The following is a 24,595-nucleotide window of genomic DNA, read 5'->3' on the forward strand; positions in this document are numbered from 1 at the left end:
ATTTTTTCCATATTTTACTTTAAATGGACTTTTTTTCTGCCAGGAAACAACATATTCACTCGGTGGTTAAATTTTAAAAAAATTTGATAACTTTCTTATACTATTTTTTATTTGTACCAAACAAAGACAGAAGCTTGTTTATGATCAAAAGCTAGTATCTAGAAGGAAATTTTGTTAATATTTTGTACCTGTGTATCTGTATTTTACTTATAAATGGACTAAGTTTTTCTTCCAGTTAACATTACATCCAGTCTGCAGTTAAAAGTTTTTAAAACATTTATTAGATTCATAAATTATCCAGGATTTTTTACCAAATTTGGACAGAAGCTTCCTACAATCCAAACATGTTATCAATTGGAATATTTTTATTGATTTTTTCCCTCATTTTTGTTGATCCTGCAATTTACAGCAAAAGTAGGCAGGACACTTGGTTCCGCTGAACCCTTACAAATTTTTCATATTTAAAGAATTTTTATGGGGCTACCTACTCAATCCATATTAAAAGACCCATTACACAACACTTTCATACAGCTTTCTGTAACCATCATAATCTGTTCAACCACAAGCGATATAAGGGGAGATAATATGTGACGCACTACCTCCATTTAGAACACCAAATATGCAAAATTTAACATCTTTCCAAGAGAATTGCTTTATTATATGCATAGAGGCTTGGAAGTTCAATATTATCTACACATAATAAAACATACTAGATGCATCTATAAGTATACACACATTTACACCCATATCAGAGAGGGAAAAGATACCAAAGAGACATTCAAACTCATTAGTTGTAAACAAATTAACAACACTGAGGCAAAAAAAATACAAAAGACAAACAGCAGCATACAAAACACAACATAGAAAACTTAAGACTCAGCAACATGAACCCAAACAAAAACCAGAACAAAAATGTTGAAAGGTCATCAATGATAGATGTAAGTCTGAACCACTCTCCAAGTTGTACATCAACCAAAGAGAAAGATTTGTAATTGCCATAACAAAAAATAAACCAAAAAATGACCAAAATACAGTATAAAAAACACAACAAAGAAAAGATAGAGCAATTCATACCCAAGAAATACCATGACCTTTGGAATGGTAAACAGATCATGCTCCACATGCAGCACCTGTCATGTTGCTCATGAAAGTACAAAACCCCATTTAAAAACCTTCCATTTACATCGCTGTACCTAAGTTTATACCACATCATGTTCTTTGCACTAATTTGTATAGTATGAAAGGCTTTTTTATGTCAAGGAAACAGGCATATTTTCATATCATGTACAGATGTAAACACCTGCATTGTGACATAGAACTTTGAAGTTATATCTGATCTACACTCACTGGTAAATATTTTATTCCTATAATTTGATTAAAAATATGCAAAGTTTATTGAAAACATCATTATCTTATAGCAAATATCGAAAAAAAAACAAAAAAAAACAACAAAAAAAAACCAACTTTCAGTTGTATTCACTATCACCATAGAATTCTATGGCTTTAGTATTTGTTTTCCAACATGTCGTAAATATGGCTATTCATGCTAATGAACTATACAGGTGCAGTGGCGGATCCAAGGGTGGAGGGCGGGGTTCTGGGGGTTAGAACCCCCTTTGTTTGCATGATCAATGCATTTAAATGTGTTGGAACACACCACCCCTTTTTATCCTGGATTGAGACCCACCCCCCTTTTTTTAAATGGCTGGATTTGCCCTTGCAAATTCCATGACAATACATACTGGAGCAAAGAATGATTCAGGGATATTCTGGTACATTAGTCATTATTTTACCATAGTTTACTGATAGATATTTTTTGGGGAGTAGTTAACATTTATTCTGGTGATCAACTCATAATGTACAAGAATACTTTTCTAGACTTTCATGGAATTTGGACATTTCATTTATTTTTTCTGCTTTTTAATTCTTAAATATAAAATAAAAAAAAATGTTTTTCATAGTATTCATATCTTTCATTCTTATGATGCTGGATCTTAAAAATCACTGAAATAAATGCTATTATATGGTGCTTTACTAAAAGAAATATCTTGTCATGCAAGAAAATATACATGTGCCTGTCTAATCTTATTTTAAGCTGGGATCAGTATTCTTGTACATTATATTCCAGTTTTAATAGAGAGGTCATATATAAACCAATGTTTTAATATATAATTTTTCATTTTGAATTTGAATTGAATTGTTTAATATTGTAATATCAAAAACATTATACAGAGTACACAAACACATTAAATATAAGATATAAGTGAAATGCATTAAGTTTTATTTACTGCACTTGTTTCTATCCATACGAAGGTCGACTATCCATATCATCCATTCCCCAGGCGTTTGTAGGTGAAAAAAGAATATTTAACTTCCCGCGCTTTCAACTTCAAAATTAACATAGTTATTTCCCTTGAACAACCGGAAACGAACATTGTTTTGGATCGAGGTTTGTTTTGGTTTTCAGGGTCTCCAGTCAGTATAAGAAATAACAAAAATTTGTAGTTCTTTGAGGCTAGTTTCATGTTATGCACTCCTTTTGGGTTGATTTGATGTTCATTTTACAAAGAAATCTCTTTTTTTTGCAATCCGATCGACTATTCTAATTTGCAGATTCAGCAAATATCCAACTGATGAACATCATGGCTGCCAGAGCACATGGTAATGTTTCCTTAAGTTTCTTCTCTGTATACATTTTAATACACATCTGTTTGCCAAATGAAATGTTTAGGTGACAAATTAAACACTTAGGTATATCTTAGAACAAATTAAATAGAGATCGGACCTGAAATGTACTTTATATTTCAGACAGAAGAACGTGTGTTGGAAACGTGCACTGGCTTGAATCAGAAATGGACGGAAGCAAGTTCATATTTTCAGTTTTATTGTACTTGAAGAATCGACTTTTGTTTCTTCGTGGCTTTAATATAATTCCGTAAGTATCATGTCCACAAAATATGGGTAGATTGTTTATTAGAAAAATGATTTATTCACTATTTTAACATATAAACTGAGGACAAATTTTTTATTGTGTGATGAATATAAGTAAAGAGAAGTAGGGTTTTCATTAATAAGATAGAAACCAAATGACTCATAAAACAATACAAGAAAGTTTTTTTTAATTAAAGAAGTCTCTTGACGGTCTTGTAATTCACTAATTACACTTAATTATAAGAGTTCATTGGTAGCCCCCCCCCTTTTACATGTAAGTCCTGATCCTATGGTCGAAAAATTGACAGAACTTGTCTCTTTGTACTAGTCATATCCTCCCATCCTTGTATTGAACATTGTTATTCAGCGACATGGCAGGTGTTTTCTCACAGTACTTGGAGTAAGTACATATATATTTAGATACAGGATTGGGATGCAGGGCATAAGAACCATGAGGATAGCTACAAGTTAGGCCAGTAGTATTGATCCTCTCCTATCTGCTGGCCTCTTAAAGCTCACCTTTGCTACTCTTCCAGAATATATTAATGGACTGGCCCCACATGGTACTGGATTACCTGGAGTTGTAATAGTTCCTTTACAAGCTTTTTAGTTTTCAACAGTTTGCTCTGCTGTTCTGTTCTTTGAAGTAACAAGTTGACTTCAGTAGCTTGGTGCTTTCAAAAGCATAAAATTTGTGCCAGCTTTATGTGTGAATTCTGGTAACTGGTTCTTTAAGTTTAATACCCCTCTCTCCCCCCCCCCCCTCCAAGAAAATTTCAAATGATTTGTTAATATTCGGTACTTTAACTTTGTCTTGAACTTTCACCTGCCCACATTTGGACAAGCCTATTTCTATGAGATGATGCATCTTACGGACTAATAACAAATAAGGAAAACAAACTTATTGTGTAATAGGTTTTATACACAGGTTTTGTTCCGCAAAATTATTTGCGCAAACAACATTTCAAGGTCAGTTACAATTGATTTGTCTATTTTTAGAAATGTAAACTGGAAGTTTTATTTTTTCACAACAGAAAGTGTTATCAATTCTGTTAGTGTTTAACGCATTTCATTTCATAAAAAAGAATTTTTCAATTATTTTTCAGGGATAATGTATTTGTGAGGGTCGGCGGGAATAAAAAGCATGAAAAGTCAATTTTATTTTTATTCTGGAAATCGGCAAAATCTGGTCGGTGGATCCGTAAACCAACAAATTGAAAAATCCTGGCCTTGGCCAGAGGTACTGCTTCCAATCGCATCAGGAAGGCTGTAAAATGTTTCAGTCGCCGAGAGTGTAGGACAAAGTATTATTATCACTAGTCTATGCTGAATTTTAACTATGTGTTCTTTCATCAAACTATCGAGAATGGCCAGTAATCTGTAAAATGGTTGTATCTCAAAGGTTGTATGTTTGGTTAACATATTTTCGGGAGCATCAGAATGAATTTGAAGAATATGAAGTTGGGTACATTTAATTTCTAATGAATTCTGTAAGAGAGAAAAAATTTCCTATAACTGTTCTTTTCCTAATAGATATTAAGTACATGTATCCTTGAAGTCGTTGGTTAATCTAGATCTACTGTTATAAATACCCCTAATTGGTTATTACATCAATTCTAAGACCCCTGATTGGTTATTACATCTATTCTAAGACCCCTGATTGGTTATTACATCTATTCTAAGACCCCTGATTGGTTATTACATCTATTCTAAGTAATAAATACCCCTGATTTGTTATTACATCTATTCTAAGTCATAAATACCCCTGATTTGTTATTACATCTATTCTAAGTCATAAATACCCCTGATTGGTTATTACATCTATTCTAAGTCATAAATACCCCTGATGGGTTATTACATCTATTCTAAGTCATAAATACCCCTGATTTGTTATTACATCTATTCTAAGTCATAAATTCCCCTGATTGGTTATTACATCTATTCGAAGTTATAAATACCCCTGATTGGTTATTACATCTATTCTAAGACTGTTTTTCCAAGAACAATAACCATACTTTCCCTAAACTAAAAGATATATAACTGCCCTTCATTATCTAACTCTATGTAGTGCCCCCTAAGCATAATTATAGGAGAGTCATGGCATATTGTGGAAGGGTCTAGGGTTTCTAAGGTCAAATCACTGCTTGTACAGTTGTAATTTTAGAAGTAAAAATTAAGCTTTCCTATATACAAAATTGTTGTCTCACTGCAAACCCACAGAATGATACACAAATCATCCCCCCCCCCCAACAGCAACTGGCTTGTGTCATCATTCATGAAAAGGTTTTGTAATTTTAAAACTAATCCTAATTGGATTAAAAATAGGCAGATCAATTATTTCCAAAGATATGAATTTTATTGGAAAATAGTGTTTGTGTGACAACTCGAGGCAAGATTTTTTTTAAAGCAGTTAATAGTCCCCTACTGAAGAAGTAGAAGGTACATAAGGTTTGATCTGTCTATCACTTTCCATCAGTCAGTCCAGCAAATCAATTTCCGCACTTTGTATGCCCCCGCTGTACATATGTCCCATAGTTGGTTTCTGTTCTCTCAATTAGTTTGTCTAAACCAAATGTTACGAAACTTATACATAATGCTTATAACCACTAAACACAGATCAAGTTTGAATTTTGGAATCGTCACTATAATGGTTTGAAAGTTATGCCTCTTTACAAAGGAAAAAAATGCTTTTTTGGGGGTTTTCTGTACTCTTTTTTTTAGTTTGCCTCAACCAAATGTTATGAAACTTATACACAAAGCTTATAACTACTTGATACAGATCAAATTTGGAAATTGGGTCATGTTACTTATACCGCTCTTTAGTTATGCCCCATTTATAAACACAAAAATTGCTGAATTTTTATTTTTCTGTACTCCAACTTTAGTTTGCTTCTACGAAAATGTTATGAAACTTATACACAAAACTTATAACTGAAAAAAAATTTGGTTGTATATTGGTATCACGTCATTGTCCGATGATTTCAAGATAATAACTTTGGTATAAAATCAATAAAATTTTAACACAAGGTTTATAACCACTAAAGGAAGTTTGGGATTGATTTTGGGGGTTTTTGGTTCCACCAGATTAGGGATAGGGGCCAAAATCGGGCACAAATAACAATTGTTCTTGGTTTTCGCACAATAACTTGAGTATTAATAAATAGAAATCTATGAAAGTTTAACAGAAGTTTTATTACCACAAAAAGAAGTTTGGAATTGATTTTTTTTTTTTTTATCCCAACAGTTTAGAAATTCGGGGCCAAAATTAAACTTAGTTTGATTTCTTCAAAAATTGAATTATTTGGGTTCTTTGATAGGCCGAATCTAATAGTGTATTTAGATTCTTAAGTTTTGGTCCTGTTTTCAAATTGTTTTAAATCTAAAGTTTGATTTTTTTTGTTCAATCAAAAACTGGTTTTAGAATAAATGAGTTTATTTTGTGGCCCCATGATCATGATGATATAATCAATATTAATTCAAAGGATGGGCAGGAATTTGCTCCAAAGTTGATCCTCATGTGCAAAAAGCGTCAATTTTGATGTTTTATGGCCCCGCCACTAAGTGGTAGGGAACATAAAGTTTTACTCCTGTCCGTAATTCCGTCATTCTGCAACAAACCATTATCCACAGTTTTTTCTAAACGCCTTCAGATATTGGGCTGATTTTTGGTATGTGAGTTAAAGATCAAGTTTAAGTTTCCTTCTGCTCCGCTAATTTTTGCAGAAATTACAGGGTTTGGACTTTGATAAATTGTTGAAATTCACAGTTATACAGACTTTTTTCTAAACGCTTTCAGATATTTGGCTGATTTTTGGTATGTGTCGAGTAACTTATGATGAGTTTTTTTATTTTTAGTTTTACGAACCCTCCTACCCTAATTTTTGCCAAATAGGAAAAAAAAAAATTAAAAATGTTGATTTTTTTTCATGCAAAAAAAATAAATTTTAGTTCATAACTGCATGAAAGAATCTAAATTTATGCTCTTGGTGATTTAGTAAATTGTTGCACATTGATTTTCAATTCAAACCTTGTCAAGAAAAAAAAATAGTTACACTAGTAGAAAATCTGGTGAAATAAAAAAAAAAAAAATTTGATATTGACGGTTGGTATAAAAAAAAAAATCAGCAGCAGCAGTTTTTTTTTTTTTTTTTTTCGTCCTCCTACCCATTGGTTTTGTCAAAAAATTTCGTAAAACTAAAAATATAATAACTATGGCCTTACAGATCAAATTTAAGTTTTGTTCCGCTCTAAGGGTTTACAACTTTGAAAAATGTTGAAAATCACAGTTATACAGACTATTTTTCGATATGCCTCTACATTCTGAGCTGATTTTTGGTATGTGAGACTTCAATCATGTTTGTGTCCACATGTGTTATTGAAATTGCAGATTTTCAACTTTTTGAAACCTGCCATTCGTGTCGCTTTGACACATCTAGTTTCATTCTTTTTCTCGACCTGAAAGTCTGAACTTAAAAGATGCATCTAACTGTAGTTTACATGTAGAATGGATCCCAGTGAACACATTTATCACAATTGTAAGGTTGGGGTGAAACTGATCTGGGTTCATCAGTCTAAACAAGGTCATTTGCACCAAAAGTTTTATAAATCTGATTTTGCACTTTTAACTGGACTTGCAGTATTTTGATGATATACACAATCAGTTGTTATATGCCTTCTTGTTAACAGAATTTGTCAAGGTTCAGTTCTTATCTCATAACTCTGTGTTTCAGATCTGGAAGGTAGGCCCATCGCTCCAAAAAAAACAATTTTGTCCTATATCAATTTTTGAAGTTCGTATTTGAGCTCAAAATGAATATTAAAAGTGAGAAACATGACAATCAATAGTGCCACATTGAGGAAACATGCATACACTTCAAATTAAATGGCATAACGATGACCTCTAAATGTATGGAGCGCCATCAGTCCCAAATAACAGTTGTCTGGGTACGGCCGTAATATTACCCGCATGAAAAGGGTTAAAAAATTTGATTAAATTTTTTTTTTTAAATCTACAACATAGGAGTTCTTTCCCTTTAATGATGAGTTTTTACCAGTTTTCACACTTTATTTTATTTCTAAAATGATATAACAGATAAATTGTAGACAACAATATTAATCCTCAAGGCCTTTCAGTAGTATATTATAATCAGCAATGAATCCGCCATTTGATATCAATTGATTAAAAATTATCACATTGGTGTTGTCATGAACTTGTGAACAAGCATTATTTTCAGAAGGGCATATTCTCACAATGAATATATTCCTACTATCTTACAGGTTCCAATTTATTTTAAGCTTACAAAACCATGCTTTAGTTTTCACCTGTTTCAAAAAAGTTATTTAAAGTCTGAGCATATTATATCATAATATCGCATAGCATGCTTACTAGAGCTTAAACCTATATTAATTTACCAATATGTAAAGTACAAATCAATTTTTTTTTATTGGAAATGTCTATTTAAGGGTTTACTTATATATTGAATAAGATTAACTTATATATGTAGGCATTTCTTGTTGTTGTGAAATATAGATTGGAACTACTTTTTAATTGATCATTCTTTGTCTGAGTGTCATTTCATACAGGGGGTTTGGCCAAAATATGATTGACAGGTTAGGATATCACTGTTATAAAACTTAATATGATTACGGCTTGTATTCACATGTAATTTGTGAGGTCAAATTGAAGGTTAATCAACACCTTGATTAATTCCCTTGATAATCTGTATACTCATACATGTCTTATCCAAATAAAAATCAGAAGTAAAATTTTATTTTTACTCTTTTTTTTGTCTTTTGTTGTTGTCCTTCTCCACCATAAAAACTGGCCACTACAATAGAGCAAACTGTGCTGAAAGTGGCATTCAACACTAATCAATTTACTGAAAAAAGAGTGTTGTCTTGTGGTAATCATCTTCACATCTGTACATTAATCTTTTAAAAAGGATGAGAGATTTCACGTTAGTTTCAATGAATCTTAACAGCATAGATGTGTTGAAAGTTGCTTAAAAGTCTTATACAACAAAATTCAAATACAGAACTGCACTATTATTCAATGCCACAAAACATAGAGCAATCAAAGAAAATATTATATTCTTTTGAAAATAATTGACAAAAAAAACTAAAAACATGTATGTGGTTTTATCATTCGAAGAAGCACAACTTTAGCAAGTTTTTATATGAAGTGGATCTATGTTCAGAAAGGAAATTCCTTAAGCTGCTTTATGAAACTTGTTTGTATACCCTCCTTGTTTTTCCCAGTATATTTTTTTTTTAAGTATTGAAAAAACACTTTTGTATTGTTGTCTGCCTGGCATTGCTAGGCGAAATATAGGACTACAAATACAGATTATTTTTTTGCCTGATTTTCACTTCTAATCATATGACCTTATGTAATATAGATTTTGGACTTGAAAGGTGTATTGTTGTATATTTTGTGAATTTAATATTTCTATTATTTAAGGTTTGTATTTTACAGATATTCATGAATCCCAAGTGTAGTATGGATGATGTTGAACCATAAGCTGGTAAAGACAAGAAAACAATGCTGTTGTAACCCTATCAGACAGAGTTATTCATATGAACAGTTGGAGAAGATATTGGTATGTAAAATATATCAGTTTATGCAGCTGAGGAGATATTACAGAAAGGGCGACATTGAAGGAGGGAAAAAATTTTCAATGTCGCATAAAAAAATGTTTAAAAATTGCACTTTTTTTTAGCTTAATCAGTGTCATCTTTATGGGCAGATGTTTTTGCTGCAACATCGTCAAATTGTGCCACTTCACATTATTCCTCTAGAAGCAAGATGTTAGAATAGATTCATATAAGTCTGTAGTTTTTTGTTTGTAATTTTTTTCATTTTACAGCTTTCAGAATGATATTCACTATTAAAAAATGATTCGAAAGGTTGAAAGTCCATTTCCTTTTTCTGTAACAATATTGGGTGTTTCATTTTCCTGGCCAAATTGATTGTGAAGTGTCTTATAAATCTAGTGATAATGCATTTTCTATATATTTACCTAGAGTAAACTTAAGTTAAACTGACCTTTAGACATCTTTATAAGATACTTAATGATATGTCTTGATCTTTAATCCCTAGATAAAATCACCAACATGCCTGAAACCTGAATTTCCCCCCACTGCTGCCGCTTTTTGAGATATTGACTATACAGTTTATTTAATAACCCTTGTGACATCTTTTAGATACTTAAAAATTGGCTTCATGTTCTAATCTCCATTATACATGGTTTAAACTTGAATATTTTTTACATTTATGCCATTGTGTCGATTGTGTGAACTATCAGATGATTAATAAGTACCAAGATAAAATTTGACCAAAAGTAGCTTTCTCATCTAAGTACTGATAAGTACTGAATGATCTGCTAAAGACTGATTGTACAGGACTGACTTAAATGATAAGTAGATAGTACCTCAGACTGAACAAAGTGCCACCGCTTACTTATTAAATTAAAGTCCGTGTTAATCTGTTCTTAAAGGGTTTCACCATAATGATCATTAAAATAGATTTTAGGTTGAAAATTATTGTTACAAAGGTGATGAAATTATATAGTTCTTCATTAATCTTCATTTAATTGGGATTATATGACAAGATTTAACTAGTCATTATTTTATTTAAGTTATGATTTAAAGACCAGATTTATATTTACATAGTCAATTCTTTAGAAACTGCAAAAATGACTGTAACAACCTATGGTGATATTTTCCTGAACTCCACAATTTCAGATGTTCGATGTCATCATTTATAACTTTTTCTGTATACATATCTTCGATTGCTTTGCCCTTTGATAATATCCAAACTATGTTCTTAAAAATTTCCTCCATCTAAAAAAACTGTTTCCACATGTCACCATACTAGTTTCCAAGGTGAGAGGTCATCTGACCATAGATCAAAGTCAGACAGTATTGATTTTGGTATTAAAGTATTAAATGAACAATTTTAATATGTAAGATTTATAAATGTATTTTTACACAGGTGATTTTGTTTGCACTGATAAGAGTCTTAAAAATAGTACAAAAAAGTTGTAATTTCTTATGCAACTAGACCATTGAAATACCTTTGTTGCATTCATGATAGGAATGTATGCATGTTTCAAGAAATAAAATAGTTTCATTTCAATACATTACATTTAAGTTCAAAGTAATGACTAACAGAAGTTAAGGGATTAAAAACAAAAATATTTTGCATCAGAAACCAATCAGAAGCTGTTGTGATTATATAATCATTTGAATTACATAACATTGTGTGAAAAGAGTTTATTCATACTGTACAGAACCTGGGGTTACGTGTTATCTTGGTACAAGTCGCTCCTTCTTATTACATTTTCTGACATTTCTAAGTTTTGTATTGAAAATCAGGTAAAAAGTCATTGAATAAAAATGTCAGGTTTCCATAGAAATTTTGAATAGAGAAATTTGAATACAACTTAAAAATCCATTTATAAATGTTGAAAACATATGACCCAGTGAGGAAATGGATCAACTGTCTCGACTAAAGCCTGCAGGGTGGTTTGATAGGGGTGGGATACTTCCGGTGTACAGATATGTGTGGTATTCTATCTGTTAACAAAGAGGTTCTACAAATCAATTTCTTAGACTGATAATGCAATTATTTGAATTGAATTATACTTTATTTTCCATTGTTAAAATCTTGTTCAAGTTTATCAGTGAAAAAAGATTAACCTGATGCAAAGAAATTGTGTTTTTGTAACAAAATGAATTTTGGATAGAAAAGACGATTATTTGAAAATTAAAAGTGTCAACGGTTGATTCAATTTCAAAACATTAAACTGAACAGAAAACAAACTTAGCCTTTTGATTGTTGTATGCCAGATATGAGTTAGCCTTTTGATTGTTGTATGCCAGATATGAGTTAGCCTTTTGATTGTTGTATGCCAGATATGAGTTAGCCTTTTGATTGTTGTATGCCAGATATGAGTTAGCCTTTTGATTGTTGTATGCCAGATATGAGTTTAGTCAACAAAAACTCATCAATGACATTCAAATAAAAAAAAAGTTGAATCACCCAATCATGTACAAAAGTGAGGAGTAATTGACTGAGTGCAAAGAATCATTGAACAAAAAGGTGTGGGTATCTTGTTTATGGTCCTTTGTTATTTGTACCTAGTCTGGTTCTGTATTGAAGTGTATGATTATAAAGTATTTCTTCTAATTTTACCATACATTGTAGTTACATGCTCTTCATTTTTACATTCTTTAAAAAACCTAAACTTACCCGCTCTAAGATATGTACCTGTGAAGTACATGTAATAAAAAACCAAAGGATATGGAGTACCCATCCAAGACACACAAAAACACACACACACACACAAAGCAATATAATGTATTGCTGATTTTTCAGTGTAAATATTAATGATATTGATAGACTAAGTTTCTATAGTAGGTGATTTATTCTTGAAAAAAGAGTCCTGAGATGTAATTGGTTTGATAAATATGCAGGCCTCTGATAATTTGTCACAAAAAAACAAATGTGAGGCATATTGTGATTTATGAATATAGATCATGTACAATTTAAACTTGGTAACAAAATAAGTATAAAACAGAGTGAAGACAAATACAGAAAATAAGACCTGAAAAGTTATTGGAATCATGCTTTCTTGCAACACTTAAAAGCAACATACACAACAATAGAATACCATTGATAAGTTGTTTAAACAAAGAAGTGGTTAAAATTGCAGGCAAAATTTATTGCATGTTTAGAAAAAAAATTCAAAAATTTATCTATGGACATGAAATCTGTATACATGTATGTTTTAGTAAATGTTTTTTATGTTTGCAGGTATTTGTAATTCCGTAAATGATTATTCATTAATGGCAAAATCTATGATTGTTTTCTATACAAATTAAATGGAATAAGTATTGTGGAAAAAACAAAATATAATGGAATTATTTTTAAGTGTTCAAAGAGTCTGTTTTGTGCAATTATGGATTTAATTTAATTCATTGTTCATTCAGCATTGGAGGTATTGTCAAGTGATGTTCATATGCTTTAATTCACTGGATTTATTTTTACATCCATTTAATTCATTGGGATTTATTGTGAAAAAGTGATGGATTTACTCCAGAAATAAGTTCAGCAACGATTTACAAGTAAGTAAAATATGATATTTCTTTGCTATTGTATCAATACAGCTTAAGGATAAAAATCAATTGTACTACACCTGATGTCTTGTGATTCATGTCCTTGTAACAGCTTGACTTGTAAAGAGTCTTTAATACCAGCACCGAATAAAGGAATAAAACATGTTACCGTCTAGGATCAGTTCAGAATAAATCACTTGTAAGATATTAACTATGTGAGAAGGAATATTGTCCTCAAAAAAATACTCATAATCTTCTATGAATGCATTCTGTTGACTTATAAAATATAATATAAATAAACATGATTTATGTTTACATTAACAATGTAGTGAAGACATAAAAGGGGTGAAGAATTACTTTTGGGAAAAGTCTGAAAGTCCTTTGAATTTTAATTTGTGTACAGCTGATAACCACCTCTGAGTGCGGGAAGACCCATTGGTGGCCTTCGACTGTTGTCTGCTCTTTTGTTGGGTTGTTGTCACTTTGACATTCCCCATTTTCATTCTCAATTTTATATCAAGTAGTGATCTTTATTTCAATATCTCAACCAAATTATTAATCGAGAGACATTTTAATGAAAAAAATTGATCAGTGTACATGTAATGGCTAAATATACCAATACATTTTTTGTAGCTCAATCTGGGTGTTTGGCTGAATGTCTTTGGGTCTTTTATACGATCCTCTTAAACTTTGGTAAAAATCCTGCTTACCACCTGGCATTAAACACTTGTAATTACGCTGACTGCAGGTCAAAAGTGATAGTACATGTATCTTCAGGGTTAAAAAAACAGTTAACGTTTTCTTGCACTTCATTAATAAACCTAATCACCTCAAAATACCTGATAACTCAAGCAGACTGGGTGGTAGTTTGTTGTGCAAGTGCAAAGGTCAGTTCACACTACATTATAGAAGATGTGAATGTATGTCAAAGAAACAAAAGCCTAACAAACCAATGAAGCAATTTTGAAAATATGTCAAATACAATGTATTGTTTAAGTGCCATTGTTTAACAAAAACATGAAAAAAGACTTCTATCCAACTGATCATTAGTTAATGCTTAGAAGTGTTCAGTTAACTTAGAGCAGTCTTTAAAACTGTATATAAGAATATGTTAATCACAGATGTTATGCAAGTATTATTGATGCCTTAAAACAAATGCATCCATGCATGTAATTGTATATTATTGGTTGTGATGTGCATACATGTTTAGGGGTAACTCACAGTAATTAGAAGAAATTCAATATGGTAAATAAAGTGTGTTTGTTTAAAAAAAAGAACACAAATGCAAACAAACCCATTTTATATAAAATAAATACTTTATTCAATTGATAGTAGTCTAGAAGGTAACATGTTAAGATATTAAATGTTAGTAGTATTTACTCTTAGATGACAAGTGTGGGAGTCTTATTCAGACTGCATAGACCATATCACTAGGACAAATATCTGTCACTTAAAGAAAGGAGTTATATACCATACCACTAGCTTGAACAATAATTTGTCACTAAGGAAAGAGTTATATTACAAACTGCTTTAGAGCTTATAATGAGACCTGTTCTGCTTTTTTAGTACCATTAATAATTTTAAAATACATGTAACTATTTATTATGGAAAGCTGAAGTATGATATATTTAAGGTGAACTTTATATCTGAAAGGGATCTACAAAAAAGTAAGCAAAATCATGGACCATCTATGGTCAACTAAGGACAAGGGATTTGCAGAATTGTTTAATAGGAAAGCTAAGAATTTATTACTGTTTATTTAATAAATAATAAATTATGGCCTTGTCAAAACATTTACAACTTATTTCAAATGCAAAGCATTTAACAAAAAATAATACACATTATCCCTGAGGCACAATATACAATGAATGTTCAAACTTTTAAGAAATTATACATGTTTCTATATTACTTGAGCCTTAAGTTGAGGAATTTTTGTTTTAAGTTTCAAAGTGTTAACAATATCCCATTGCAACTTTAACTTCTCAATCACTGAAATTTGTCTCGAAGGTACACATTGTGTTATATAACATGAGATATACATTTTGTACCTACCAAAACATCAAGTAATTAGACGTGAAATTAATCATACTTTCATTATACATTTACAGTAAATTAGTAACTCCTTGCTTTTGTTGGGGAAAAAGTATAGTTTTATATCAACATCCTCTAATTCTAGTATTTTGGAAAAAATATTATAGGGTGTTACTGCAAACATGTACTGTTTATGGATTGATTGTTGGTTGCTAAATATTTCCTATTTGACAGTGACAAATATTTCATACATGTCCAGGGAGAGCAAACATGGCAAATGAGAAATCCAATTTTTACTTTAAATTTAAAAGAAATAAATAACATAAATTTGTTTTAGATGTATGCATGTGATATTATATGATCAAGGATTAACTGCAGGAGTAGATCCAGCTATTTCAAAAGGGGGGTTCCCAACCAAAGGATAAGGGGGGGGGGGGGGGCAAACATATGTCCCCATTCAAATGCATTGATCATCAAGCCCCAACCCAGGATAAGGGGAGGGGGTTTCCAAACATATGTCCCCATTCAAATGCATTGATCGTCAAGCAAAACCCCTCCACTAATACTGAACTACAATGTAGTAGTGTTTGACTTGAGTGTGAATCTACTGCTTCATAATAATATTTGTTGTTGTGCTGAAAACTCATTAGTTTTCCTGTTTTTCCCTTAAGTTACCTATCAAGAACTAGAAATGGACCTTATATTAGAGTTATTTTAAAGTACATTTGTACATGTACATGTACTTTTAATTGGTATATTCCATCAATAGATTTAGACTATAATCAGGACATGCATTCTTATGAAACATCTTATTGACTAATTTTTTTTTTTGTACAACAGCTGTCCACAACTAAGAATTTTACATGTTTTGCGTGTTATTCCAACTTCCTGCTTGAATTGGTTGCACTTGATACACATAATCAATTGTATGCAAATCTTATTGACATATTTTGGTTTTATGTTGTGTTTTTATGGCCCTGCCGCATCAGAAGGGCGTTAAGTATTACCCTTGTCTGTCTATCCCATTGACACATTCTCCATTTTATTTTTTCTGCTCTATATGCACATAGAGCCATTGATGACTTTTGGGCTGTATTGAGACCAAGCAAATATTTCTCAAGTTTAAATGAATACTTCTGCTTCTTCTTTTAACATGTACATATAGTTTTTGATATTCATTTTTGTGTAATTTTCTTATGCAGATTTGTGTTTCTTCGAAGGTTCAATTCCTTCACCCTTTTATCTGACATGTTTATAAAATGTAATCATGGGCAAAGGTAATGAAATGGTGTCTTGAACTTTTTTGTTTTTAAGCTAGATTGATGATTTATAGCACTTATTATCCATATAATGGCTGCACCTGCAAATAGAATAGTGTATACACATATACATTTGTACATGTATACGTATGAGACAACTCCCTGCTGGAGACCAAATGACGTAATAAAAGTTCAGATGTTTAATTGTTGTGAAATATCTAATGCTCTTTTTGTACTCTAAGACTGTTATAAATTTCAATTCATTTTAAATGAACAATAAACAAATTTTAATGCATGTGTAATATAAATACCTCATAGACTGTTTAAAATAAAACTGGGGCTATTACAATGGTATTTGTATACAGATAGCATGACATTGGGCCGTTTCTTAGTTATCTTTGTCAGTCATTGCTTCATAGATCACACACTATAGACCAGAAGTTGTCCACAATGTAATTTGGTATTGTATTTCTGGTATTTTGTTTATATCTGGTAATCCTGGTGATACCTTCCTTAATCATTGTTAATCAGATATAAATGTATTGTAATGGATTAAAGTTCCAGTCAATGAAATACACTGGAATACCAACAGACATATTGAAACATGAGAATCTTTGAAAATATTGATGTAAAAATGTTGTCTTTTTATGCTTTGCACTTTGTTCAGTGTCAAATTGAAGGAAAGTGTATAACAAGTAGGACTTCAGAGCTGCTAGTTTGAAATATACAAGCTGAAAAAAACTAAACAGCAACATAAACAGCACATCTTTTATAAAAAAAAAAATTGTCCTCTTATTAGATAGACTTCTTCCTGGTTACATTTACATGATAGAAGTAGAGAAGTACATTTACATTCCATAAAAGAAAAGACAATCATCTAAAGAAGTATTTCTGGAGATAAAGTCTTGGCTGTATATCAAGTGCTTCTGTCATGTCTGTAGAATATCATAATCCATCAAAATGAAACTTATAGTCCCAAAATAGGGCCAAATCTTATACTCTTATGACTTATATACCAATAGATCCAAATCTTGATATATATCATGAGGGACTCACCTTTATTGTTAACAACATTATAATGAAATGGACCTATATTACCTGACATTATTTAATTATACTTAATTGATTGACAGGTACAAACTGTAGTTGCTTATGTAACAGTGTTTAACCCAAGGTGATAACTCCATGTATAAACACCTGTCAATTACCTGTCAACATTTCTACACCTACCTTGTGATCAAATTAACATTACAGTTTGTTTACATAGCCAATACACAACCTGCCTCAGGCAGTTGTATACCAATATATTACATTCACCGGGCTGTAACTAGAACAGTAGCACAAATAACAGTATAATATTAAAATGACTCATGAATGCTTGATGTATATGTACAAAAATTTAGTTACATAAATATATTTTAATGATAATTTCTTCAAAAATGTAAATTTCATGTACATGAAATGTTGTTTTTTTTCCCTTAACATTTTTTAGTGTGATATGTCCACTCAAATGTAATTTAAATGAAATTACCCTGTAAGTCTAGACCAAAGTCATGTGTAGGCAACAAGCCTTTTATCTTCTGACAGATGTAGTTCATATTTGGTATTTATGTCTAAGCATGCTTGTTTTCCTTTATTTTTTTTTAGAATGAATCAGGTCATTGCGGTTTTCTGTTTTGATATTTTTTCACATTTGTCAACCTTGGGGCCTTTTAAGATTGCAATACATAATGGGTTTTGCTCATTGTTGAAAGCCAAACATAATTGAGTAACCAACAGGGGCAGATCCAGCCATTTTAAAAGGGGGGTTTCCAACCCAGGATAAAGGGAGATTCCAACTACAATGATTGTCCAAATAAAGGGGGGTTCCAACCCTCGGAACCCCTCTAACCTCTTTAAATGCTTCAAAACTATCATGCACAATTTGGTTTCCTACTAAATGGGAGAAGGTGTCTATAGCTATATAGTAAATTACATCCATCAAAACTTACTTAAAACCATGAATGAGCTGGATTCTCAGAAGAAGAAAAAACCACAATGTGGGACCACTATTTTATGGGTTGAAACATTCTTTGTTTAATTATTGTAGTAGTATATATGAGGATTATGAACTTGCTCATTTGGGTTCTATTCTATATTCCAGAACAGAAACATTATGTTTTTACATAAAAAAAAAAAATGGAAAGAGAATAAATTTTTGATCAAAAGTGAAATACAACTGTTCTATTTTTATGCTCATTCAGTTATAATATGAAAAAGATATCTAAATATCAGCAGACCTTCCTGGCCTAATGTCCTCTTATGTGAGGGTGGTCTGGTCAAAATTAAGGACCTAGTAAGTGCATGTGTCATGAAAAAAGTATTGACAAAATAATAATAGAAGACCCTTTCTATTAGGAGATGTATCCACTTAACATGTTAAAATACTAATTACATGTAGATGTTAGACCTATGAGCTTTGACCAAAATGTAATGTTGACGTTTTAGATATTTGTGTAATTGGGTTGCTGTCTCATTGATGTAATTCCACATTTCTTTTTATTCTGATTTAATTTGACCAAAGATTTGTGTCTTAAGCTAATATTGTTGTAAATACATGTACATGTATGCATGTACCCCCTACATGTACAATTTGTAAAGAAATGTGGTCACTGTCAGTCCTGCAAATGAGCTTGATACATTCTCTTTCAGAATTCTTATACTTACAAATCTCATTTTTATTGCACCAGCTTTAGTGAGACTATTGAACTTTTGAAGAACATCTATAGAAGGGTTCATATGATAAGAATACATGAAATTCTGAAACTGATATTAAATGTTTTGAATAGTACATACTTTTCACCCTAGTCATTAAAGATATAATTATGTACATGAGAAACTGTGTACATGTTTTTGCAGCAAATACAGCAAGATTTCTTTATTATATCAATTAGCATATATGTCATGTATGTTTTGATCATATATTAATTCTTTTAATAATTCAGTCTCAAGTTCTTAAAACAATGTAAAAGTAAATTATCTCATTAATTTACTGAACATATTGTTACCATAAATATGGTGCTATAATTTTTGGGTACAATACTACATGAACATGTATATTAAATCCCATGGTACTGGTAAAAGACTGATAAATATATATAAACATTAACATTACAATGTTTGTATATTTGTCTACTTTGTCAAAACACCAATGTGACCTTGAATGTATTGTAAGGTGTGAAATTGCTATTTCCCATCTGCAGTTGTAATGAATATTGATTTAACATAAATATATATATATAGACTAAACTGGCAAATGACCAATTCTTATACTATATCTAGATCAAATGTAGGTTGGTACATATGTACAGTGTATGTACAATCACGAAATATTGCCCTACTTATGAGCTTCAGTCACTTGGATTTTTATTTACAAAAATAGATTCATTTAAATTTATCAATTTTAAAGACTTAAGTGGTAAGGGATATTGAATATATTTGAGGTGTATACGGATGTTGTATTAATTGAGATAATCCAAGAATTAGATTTGATACATGCATGAATTAATATGGAAAACATTTTCCACCCTATGCACAACCAGTTGATAAAATTTTACGATTTAGTTTGTTATATCACACTATGCTATTTCCAGGATTGGTGATTACTTTTGAGTCAGATCCCACTTAAAACTTGAATTTTTGTTCAAATATCAGAAATATAAGTAATAAGAAATTTATTTCTTTTTTTATGCCCCCACCATAGTGAAGGTGGTATTAATAGTTATCGAAGGTACCAGAATTATAATTTAGTACGCCATGCGCATTTTGTCTACATGTACATAAGACTGATCAGTGACGCTCATATCAAAATATTTATAAAGCCAAACAAATAGAAAGTTGAAGAGCATTGAAGATCCTAAATTCAAAAAAGTTGTGCCAAACATGGCTAAGGTAATCTATGCTTGGTATAAGAAAATCCTTAGTTCTTTTAAAAATTCAAATTTTTGTAAACAGGAAATTTATAAAAATTACCACATAATTGATATTCATGTCAACACCGAAGTGTATGAAGTTTTACCCTTGTCTGTATGTACATCTCTAAACTAATTTGGTTTCCGTTCTGAATCTCTAACATTAGCTTTCCTCAACCAATACTTATGGAACTTATACACAATGCTTATAACCACAACACACAGATCAAGTTTAAATCACAGTGGCATCACTTTTACTGTTCTAGTGTTATGTCCCTTTTTGACGTTACATGCAGTGGCAGAATCACCTGTGTCCCATGGACACATTTCCCATTAATGCATGTAGATGTTGGAATGTAGAATTTGTAAATTTCTAGATGTAAGGGCAGTCTATACCAAAATCTTTTTTTTAACTACAATGTACTAGTCTGGAGACCAATATTCCAACATTTTTCTTATGAGTGTAAACATAGCTGTTCAAATACTTAACTGCCCAAGTAAAATTGTTCTAGTCTTGATAGGAGGTGAAACTAGTGGCTTATGGTACAGACTTAAGATTTTTAATACTTCTTATAAAATTTGCAGTTACTGTACTTGAACATTTTAAGTAGCTGATAAACAAGAGGAAGTGTAAAAAAGTCTAAAAAGCAAGCCTTATATATGCAGTTTTATAAGCTTTGGCACTTTTCATTTTCATGGACCTTCACTTTTAGTCATACATGTAGTTCATTGACTTTGAATGTTATGCATAGTTTAATTATTGCTGTAAAGGTGGAGATGAATTGTATATACAGCTACATGTACATGTAAACCCCTTAAGATACTGTGGAAAATTTATAAACAACTTTCTTCATAAACCATTCAAAATATTATTTATTTATATTTATTACTGATGATCATAATATGCTATTAATTTTAAAGAACATTTCGTATTAATAATTTAATATCTAATGAAGCATATATTTAGATAGGCTGATAGTATATGACATGGTTGTTTTCCTTCTTCATCTGTCCCACATGTATTTCTCAGAAATAATTGCTTAATAATTACTAGCTTATTGATAATATACAATGTATATAAATTTGGTAAGAGGTTAGATTTTCTTCTCTTAGTTCATTTACAGTATGAGTGTTTGCATTTAATTTAAAATTTTGACGGGGCCTCTGTGGCCAAGTGATCTAAGTAAAATGTATGATGTACATGTAGTTACAACTTTAATCACTAGGCAGTCAATACTGAGGTTATGAGTTGGAACCCTGTCATGCAAGTGCACTCAAGTCCAATCTTAATTGACTAGGATTGTCTTTATTGCTTTTGAAGGTCGGTGATTTTCTCTGGGCACTCTGGCTTCCTCCGCCAATAAAAACTGGTTATGTGAAAAAGCCCAAAAGAGGCCCTTTAAAGTGGCGTTACAAACACAAAAATCAAATCAATCAAAAATTTTGACCCAGTTGTAATTTGTTACATTTATATACAAATTGGGTTAAGTAACTTTTATTGACAATTTTCAGTTTTGCGGTTCAGGCATTATGAATATAGTCCATCATTGATTTGGAAAATCTGTAGATTACATGTGATAATTTGAGAAAGTTTGACCTAATTCCTATCTAAAATGTGGGTCAATAATAGTTTTGGCAATTCTAACTTTTCCCATTCAGGAGAATTGGTCTCTAAGTTTGTTTAGATAATGAAGAAACCAATTACATGTATTAGTATTAACAAATCTTTGAATAAAGAATGGTTTAAAATGCAAAATTAGGGTTTATCAACACCGCATATTATTACAAGTATTATTACGTAACAAACTACTGAAGTTATGTTGTCTTTGATGTGTTCTATAGTACAGCATATTAACAATACACTGCTTAAATCGATCATGATTTGCCTATTGATATTTCGGTCTAGCCAATGTTTTACAAATGATTTGTTGTAATGTATTTTACAACTGCTTCTATCTTAGAGACTATCGATTACAAACAGAATTACATAATCAAATATTATTCACCAATATTATTTCATGTGTATATATTGTGCGCTTGATGACCTTTTACTAATGCTCAATAATTCATAGTTCCTTTTCTCTTTTTGTAGATACACAGATGAACTCAGAAGTCATGAAAGTGAAGAAATTTAAACTTTGTGATAGAAGGAATATGAATAAATTAAGGGAAACCAAACAAACAAATAAATCAGAACCAAATCAACCAAGAAATATTCTTTTTAATGATCCCATTTAAAGATAAATTTTTTAAAGTGTGTAAAATTATAAGATCAGATTTATACATTATGTTTTCACAGGTACAAAGCACTATCAAAAGTCTTTCAAGGGGAAAATATAGAACTAAATTATTACTTTAATGCAGTGCATATTCAAAAAGCTTTGTCCTTACATAATAGCAATTTGCTAAAAATGTGTAGTATGGATTCATCTCTTCAAACTTGTTATTAAGTGTTTAAATGGTTTAGCCCATTGCTAGTACTTGCTAGTATTTGTTAGCATGAAGCAAGTACAGTTAAAATGTTCTTACCATCCAGTGATTGATTGTATGTGTCTATTAACTGGTTCACACATACTTTATCATGAACACAAGTTTAAAAATTTTTACTTGTGTATTAAGACTTCCATCATTATGACATATTATAAGAAATTAGCTCTTGAATTGTTTTATTATACAATGATTTATTTCTTTGTTTTCTGTACTTGTTATACATTTTCTATTGTCACTCCCTTCACCAATATCACACTGCTCAGTCTCTTTGTTTCAGCTTTATCAGCTACATGTATTTATATCTTTTTTCCTTTATACAATGATTAAACAATTTAATTACTTATTTAGTGTCATTATGATGAAAGCTGATATACAAGACATACTATTTTGAAACTTGGGAGTTATTTGTTCGTGATATATAGTATAAGAGGGTCATAATGGGGGTACCTTTTTGACGAATAACGGAAAAGGTTCTTGCCAAATGATGTTAATGGTAATTTTATGAAAATAAAATGTACACTGGCGAATCACAATATGGATATTTTGACAAATCATGGTAAAAAAATTACCAATTTGACGCTAACGGTAGCCGAAATAACTGTTTGACGCCTGACGTTAAAGGGCATTACTACCCTCGTATAAGTGGTACCATTAGTGTTAAGCCAATCTTATTTGGATTGCAGTTGCATTAGCATTGGCATTTTTCTTTTTTTCACAGAGGTAATTAGCCCTGTATCTTCAGTCATGGGTCTTTGACTTTTAACGTTTTACATATTTGACATGTTTTTTTTTTTAAATGCACATTTTAACCTATATGCATTATACATTATATTATAGTACTATCAAAATAACTTAAAAAATAAAGACCTATCTCTGTGTCAACATTTTTATTGAAACTACTTTTCTTTTTAACTAGGTGTTCAAATTACACCTACGTACATGTAAATGTACTTCTTGATGAAACCTATGCCAATGACTTGAATTGGATGGTGTACATAAATTTATTGCACTGCACTTTCTTCATAGACTATATCAACCTTTTTTACCTCATTCGAAGAGATGAATTCAAATTGCTACTGGGAAAACACTGGACAATTAGAATATTAAAAGGAAAAAGCTTTTTGAATAAACATTTTTTGTACAGTATTTTTTATCTCAAGTTATTGGGCACTGAACATATTGCAACAGTCGGTAAACCAAATCTCAGTTTTTTTAACCCTTGAAACTTAATAAAAGACTTCAAGATTTACAACATTACCTTCAAGTATGAAATAAACATTGACACACACATAATTCTAATTGTGAATTGCAACAACAAAAAATTCATGTAGTTTAATAAAAATTAGCAATGGTTTGTTCTATGTATTTTAACTATATAATAAATATCTTGTAAATAATTAGGCTGACCAAATGTAGCTTCCTCTTATAGTACTTATATCATTTTTTGTGTGTTCTACCAAACATTGCGTCCATCATTTTTCAGCTGATTTATATTCGACCGCAAAAATTAAAAATTTTTGGTCATATATTGGTATGAAGTTGGCGTCTTCGTCGTCGTCTAAAGACATTTGGTTTTCTCACTATAACTTAAGTATAAGTAAATAGAAATCTATGAAATTTAAACACAATGTTTATGACCAAAAAAGGAAGGTTGGGAGTTTTGGTCCAAACAGTTTAGGAATTAGGGGCCAAAAAGGGCCCAAATAAGCATTTTTCTTGGTGTTTGCACAATAACTTTAGTATAAGTAAACAGAAATCTATGAAATTTTAACATAAGGTTTATGACCACAAAAGGAAGGTTAGGATTGATTTTGG

General features: G+C 31.0%; 1 long non-coding RNA gene across 2 annotated transcripts in view; it reads left to right on the plus strand.

Moving 5' to 3' along the window:
• The first annotated feature begins 2,400 nt into the window (after positions 1-2,400).
• LOC139517135 (uncharacterized) overlaps positions 2,401-24,595 on the plus strand; it is a 560,758-nt gene continuing 538,563 nt past the window's right edge. The window contains exons 1-5 of one of the 2 annotated variants that reach the window (XR_011663089.1): positions 2,401-2,449; positions 2,809-2,935; positions 9,407-9,530; positions 12,749-13,059; positions 22,383-24,247. This is a non-coding gene — a long non-coding RNA (uncharacterized lncRNA). Of the gene's footprint in view, positions 2,662-2,808; positions 2,936-9,406; positions 9,531-12,748; positions 13,060-22,382; positions 24,248-24,595 lie in introns of both variants that reach the window. The other variant, XR_011663090.1, reaches the window with a different exon arrangement.

Source organism: Mytilus edulis, chromosome 1 (assembly GCF_963676685.1).
Source record: "Mytilus edulis chromosome 1, xbMytEdul2.2, whole genome shotgun sequence".
Lineage (NCBI taxonomy): Eukaryota > Metazoa > Mollusca > Bivalvia > Mytilida > Mytilidae > Mytilus > Mytilus edulis.